General features: G+C 40.1%; 1 pseudogene; it reads left to right on the forward strand.

The window, feature by feature from the left end:
- Positions 1–2,846: 2,846 nt before the first annotated feature.
- Positions 2,847–2,987, forward strand: LOC147009811 (signal recognition particle RNA; annotated as a pseudogene).
- Positions 2,988–6,934: the final 3,947 nt, after the last annotated feature.

Raw genomic sequence — 6,934 nt, forward strand, 5'->3', positions numbered from 1 at the left:
GGATGTTGATGGAGATATGTTATCCACCATGAGAAGCAAGGAGAAGCCGACGTTTCGGGCAGTAACCCTTCTTTCGAGGAAAAGAGAGAAAGAGTGGTGAAGGCTCGTGTCGAGCTGGTGGAGGCTATTGCGCAAGCTTGAGCTCTTTTTCTCCAACGAAGCATTAATGTCTGAAACATCAGCTTCTTACTTTCCACGGCGGTTAGCATACCTCGATCAACATCCTGTTGATTCCATCCATTGTCCTACCTGTCCACTGATGAAGATCGACACGAGCCTTCACCAACAAGACAAGTTCATTCTACGATTCCGTATAGCATTTTAGGGTAGTGAACCACTATCTCACATTGTCCCCCATTTACACCGTCGTTTGTCTGTCTTTTCATGTGACTACATGTCCCCCTGTCCTCCTCTGCTCTACTCTGTATATCTTTGTGTTCCAATATCTGATCTCGTGTGTCAGTCGGTCCATTCTATGTGCTTCTCATTTGCCTGTTCCCGTCTGCTCCATTGTTTGTGTCGACCTTTTGCCCGCATTGTTCACTCATTGACAAACCCTGATCGGTCGGTGCAGGTCATTATTCCAAAGCATCATACCAAAGGGGTTGTGTGTCGTGATCAAGTGGGATTTTAAAAAACGGTCATCCAGATAACGTCTTTAGTCCACCATTTTGAACGCAACACGATGAAGGAACATTGTCAAAAGAAAAGAGGTTTCCAATCACATAAACCTTTTTACGTCGTCTTTCATTATTGCATGGAGTCTTTCATCAGGCCATCTCTTCAGGAAGACATTATTGTTGATGTTAGTTTAGCCAACTGTAAGTTTATAAGCTTGGAAGTATCATAAAACAAATATGGAGTGAAAGGCAAATGTCTTTTGATGGAAACAGAAATTGAAGTAATGAGGTTTTCTTTTCATCTTTTTTTAAACTTCTACTTATTGTGGTGGCATGATTTCATGCTTTTAATTGGCTATGATCAACAGTGCACCACCACTGCTACCGAGTATGGCGGCACCACTGATGCAGTGCCCCTATTACCAATACACTGGTGCTCATTTTGCTTACCTTGGAAGGATAACAGGCTGAGTCAACCTCACCTGATGTTAATTCAGCAGCTGACAGGCCTTGAACTCAGGAACCAAAGATCCCAAGCCCACCAATCTAACCACTAATCTAACACTAGGCTTTATGAGGATTGTTTTGTAAATAAATATAGAGCAAAATTAGAAGAGAATTAAAAGAAAATCCAGCAAAACTATTTCTGACAAGCCATTTTAACTCTTCCATTATCATGACCTCATAGCTAATGAACCAATCATGTGGAAGGAGAAATGAAGTGTGAGCATACTCCACCACAATTGATGTTTGTATGTCAATAATATTCGAATGGTGACCACCAATGGTAAATCAACAAAGTTGAACATATCCCGAGAAGCATGGGTGATCCTCCTCGTACCATCACGTGTATAAGTCCGTTGGGACAGTTTCATTTGTTAGGAGAAACAATCCTGGACGGGTCGCCATTCCGACACAGGATACTCGACTGGCTCACTCTCAGCAAGCTGGTACTCATTCTGCCAACCTCAGAAGGATGACAGGCTGAGTCAACCCACCTGGTGTTATTTTGGCACAGCTGGGGCTTGAACTCAGAAGAACGTCACTTCCGGTCTGGCCCAACATGGAGTCCCGAGTATCCTACAGATAAGTCAACCACCTTAATCGTAAAGCCACAACCAAGCTTTCTGAGAAGCATAGGCACCGAGTGTTCTATTTTTATTATTATTACTAACAGAGTACCCACCCTCCAGGTGATCTTGTTCCAAGCGTGCAATGCGTTCTTCTGACACATTATTTGGGTGGTGTATAGGTGACAGATCACTGCCTCGATTGCTCCCGAAAATTAAAAAATAACCCAGGTTGCGTACATGAAGCAAAAACATGCGTACTACTTATGTGCATATATAATACATTGTTGTTATACAGCTCAGATAATTTCAATTGCATTGGCCCATCAGCTGACACCACATGCTGTGAAGCCTCAGGCCTGAAGCTTGAGGCCGAAATATACTTTTGCCTTCACAAGGCCCATGACGCCTTTTGGATCCAACCTTTCGATGTTTGATGATCCTCTTTAACATTCACTTATGTTGTTTTGCACTGAACCTAAAACTTACAGGGAGGGCAAGCATGGCGATTGTGAACATAACATTTCCGAAGAGGCTTACCATAGCACTGAAATGGCGGACGTATGATTCATTTCAGGTTTCAATTGTGGATGGCGTCAGCTGTCCAACCAATGCGTATAAAACAGACCATACATACATACATACATACATACATACATACATACATACATACATACATATATACATACATACATACATATACATACTTACATATACATACATATATATACATACATACATATACATACATAGATACATACATACATACATACATACATACATACATACATACATATATACATACATACATACATACATATACATACATACATACATTCACTCATTTATACATACATTCATTCATACATACATATACATACATACGTACATATACATACAAACATACATATACATACATTCATTCATTCATTTATACATACATTCATTCATACATACATATACATATATACATTTATACATTTGCATAATACATTCATTCATTTATACATACATATACATATACATACATACATTCATTCATTTATACATACATTCATTCATACATACATACATATACATACATACATGCATTTATACATATGCATACATACATTCATTCATTTATACATACATACATATACATACATTTATACATACCGGGCGTAGTGGCGTGCACCTGTAATCCGGCTACTTGGAGGTTTGGGTTGGAGGATCGCTTGAGGACGGGAGCTCTGCACTGGGCCGCGCCATGAGAGGGTGTCGGGCAGCCCGGAATCATGGCGAAACCCAATCCTTATCCCTGTGTCATAAGAGACGACCAGGGTTGCGTCAGGAACGGCATCCGGCGTAAAACCTATGCCAAATCAGTATGCGGATCATAACGGATGATCCGCTGTGGCGACCCCTAACGGGACCAGCCAAAAGAAGAACACATACATACATTCATACATTTATGCATACACATACATACATACATATCCATACATTCATTTATACATACATTCATTCATACATACATACATTTATAGGTACATTCATACATTCATACATACATACATACATACACATACATACATTCATACATACATACACCTACATTCATTCATACATACATACATACACACATACATACATACATTCATACATACATACATACATACCTTCATATATACATGCATACATACATACATACAATGATGAATGAGAATAATTCCTGGGTTTGACAAATCTCGTTTGGGGTTGTTTTTGTTTTTTTGGCCTTTTCCATGGTCTGGAGAACTGAAAAGTGATCCCTGCCTCGACAATCTGCTGAACAAACCATGTAGGTTCTCAGCGACGTTTTGGAGAAGCTCCTCCAACTTTAGTTGTGTATGTAACAGATGGGGCGGCCATTTTTTTCCACATCATCCCCACAAAGAGAGTACGAGCCCACTCTCTGATGTGGGACATCGTGACACCAATGATGATGTTTATGCTGCTACGGAAACATGGCTTAATGTCGATATTAAAAAATGAGGCAGTTACTCCTGAGGGTTAAATACTTTTCAACAGGACAGGAAGTTCGAATTCTATAATGAAGGAACATTTGCACAGGTACATCCCAGAGGGTTGCTTTGCTGGTCAAAAAGGATTTTAATCGATAATTATGCACAGACCTGGTAATGCAGAGATTGTCTGGGTTTATTTGCAATTCCCAAGAAATCCAAGAAGTTTCCTCCAGGCAAGAAAAAGCTGGGGACAAATGCATGCAGCGAATACGTCATAATGTGAAGAGTGTGAATACAGAAAGAGTTATCCTCATGGGAGATCATTTTTTGGAGATTGACTGGTTGGAACACCAAGCCCATACCTATCTCGCCCAAATATTTTTGGATACAATTGGTGACAATGTTCTGAGTCAAGTGGTGATGGAGCCGACACGTTTCGACAACATTCTAGACTTGGTACTTACCGGCATGGAAGATACAATTGATTGTGTTCAAGTTGTCTTTCTCTACGAGTGATCACTGACTACCATATATAATTTTCTGTAAAAGTGACAGTTTCACAGATGACGTCAGGGCTGGCAGGATGGCCGAGAGCCCGAGACTCAAGATGTACAAACACCCGCCTCTCACCTGTCCAGTCTGGGTTTGAATCCCGACCCAGCTATAAACTGTCATCCCGGTGTTTCACTGGCAAGGTGATTTATCGATGTGTGTGCCGACCCTCAGATGGACATTAAACTGGACGTCCCATCTACCGGCATTAGTGAATCAGCATAACAGCTGAACTTCCAGCAGTGATGCAAACCAGTAGCCACAGGCTGCACACAAAATTAAAGAAAAAGAAGTGGCAGCCTTGGTAAAACGCCACGATGATTTGAAACAACGCTCAAGACGACATTTTCCAAGTGGGGTCGTGTTGTATTATCCTTGTTATTGTTGCCATTTGTTATTGCTATTATTATTGTTAATAGTGTGAGTATTTGTATGCATTGTATTGTTCATCGACAATACGAGTAACGGGAGACAAGGCCGGAGGCAAGGATGCAATTCTTTATTCCAAGTGGTTCTAACCGCTCGGCAGGTGGCGCTCGAGCATTAACAAACACCTGCTACTGCTTTAGCTATGTGCAGCACATTTCCTCCCCCTCGAAATGGCTGGAGTTTAAAAAATCCTCCAAATGTTGAGGACGCTTTCTAATGGGTACACATTACACAGAAACAGATTCCTCATGATTTGGTACATAGGGGTGACCTACCAGTTGGACTCATCACATTTTTAGCATTATGTGCACCAGACGTGAGGACTTGTACATGTTCTCTGCTCAAATCTGACTCAGACACACACAACCTGGACTAGCTGGCCCAGTTGGTACTGGAATGTCCAAGGTTTCCAATTCAACAGAAACCTGATGAGGTTGGTGGTGCAAGTTCAGAATCAATACAAACTGATGACTGTGCTATACAATCATGAATTTGGTTAATGTGCCATTTCCACACTTTTCCATCATCAGTTTTAACCACTAGTTAGCTGGTCCTAGTACCAGTGAGACAATTGTGTCAGTAATTGTGCACCATTACAGACTGACCTCCTTCAAAGATTGAAAAAATATTTAAGAAAAGGATAAGACTTTCGGCAAAGACACAAAGATTTATTCAGATGAACGGCCGGAGGGAGTTTAAGGAGTTACAGGAAGATTTGAATTATCTTCACCGAAATCGAATCAATTCGTCCATGTCACACACCCAACCTGTCGACCAAGTTTCATCCAAATCTGTCCGCAACTTGTTGAGATATCGTGCTCAAAGACAAACAGACAGACATGGGTGAAAACATAACCTCCATCCACTTTCGGTGGTGCAGGTAATGAAAAAAAAGAAATGGGAATGATAAAAGTTGAAACTTTGTACAAATCTCCAGTTCGTCCATTTCTGGAGTATGCTCATCCCTCCTGGAGTCCGTTTTTTTTTTTTTTTTTAAAGGACAAAGATTTAGTAGAAAATGTATTATTGTGTCCAGAGACTATGGTGTTGAAATCTGTTTGAGAAAGGAAAGCAAACTCCGATATGACTGAAACGTAAAAATACCTTCATGGTGACAACTATTGTACTCCTGACCTTTTCTTGACAGCTTGACTTTGAGTGAGAGGGCCTCAATGAAGCTGACTCGTACTACAAGTAGAACCAATGAATGTCAGGAAATATTTTGTCAGTAATCGCGTTCGTTCTTTTCACTATTTTTTCAGTTCAGAACAATAATCTTACTCCTGTCATCCCGTATATTAGGCCACCAACTTGCTTGTCAGCTCGGGTGTCACCGATAATGATTTCGTGGAATTGACACCAAAAAATATTTTAAAATGTGAAGAATACAAAAAACGCAACACATTTATAATTGCAACACAGATTAAAATTTTACTATCATAATAAAGTCAAGGTTTTAGTCTATTATTCCAGCCATGGGTTAGTGATCGACAAACAACGAGAGGATTCATAGAACACCTTAGCCCCCGCGCAGTCTTGAGAAAAAGAGACATGGGCGGGGTCTGCGAGCAGCACATCTGATTGATCGAGATGATTTAAAATGTCATAATATTTTGTCCAAGTACTGCTAAACAGAAGGGTTTTGAAAGTGTCAAAAGGTGATTTGTGTTCTTCAGTGTTCAAGTCAATAATTCAATTAAAAATAAAATAAATATTTTAAAGGTTGTATATTTTAAAAATACTGCATTCGTAAGTTTATCACTGTTGATGCGGCGTATTTTACCCCTCCCTATATAACACGTTACATTAGTTCTTCGTGTCTGTTGTTTGTGTCCTTTATGACTTCCTTAAAAACAGTAAGTTTCCTGTTTAGAATGACTTTCAATTTTGTTTGATTGCCAGACAGGCAGTACAGGTTAGTAGTCAGATTCATGTTCAAAATGTAACATTCTAGACTTGGTACTTACCGGAAAGTGAGTTGTTCCTCTTCCTCGATCATACAGTAACGTTTGCAGACAGACAGACAGACAGACAAGGTGAACCAATTGTTTAACCCTGCCTTTCACTTAATGTGCACAGGGTAATGATGAAAGTAGTGTGTATTGTTTTCTTAATCAATTATATTATCTATTGCAGTCTTGCATCACTCTGCTTCAATAGGTCTGGCTGGGTGTAGTGGGGGAGAGGAAGGGGGGCAGGGTTGTTTAATGTTTCATTCTTATCCAAATTTTCTCAAAGTTCACGACTATGGTGACACTTTGTTCTTGTCTGTGGA

Source organism: Eptatretus burgeri, chromosome 17 (genome assembly GCF_056783735.1).
Source record: "Eptatretus burgeri isolate ZD-2024b chromosome 17, Ebu_testis_v1, whole genome shotgun sequence".
In the NCBI taxonomy this organism is placed as follows: Eukaryota; Metazoa; Chordata; class Myxini; order Myxiniformes; family Myxinidae; genus Eptatretus; species Eptatretus burgeri.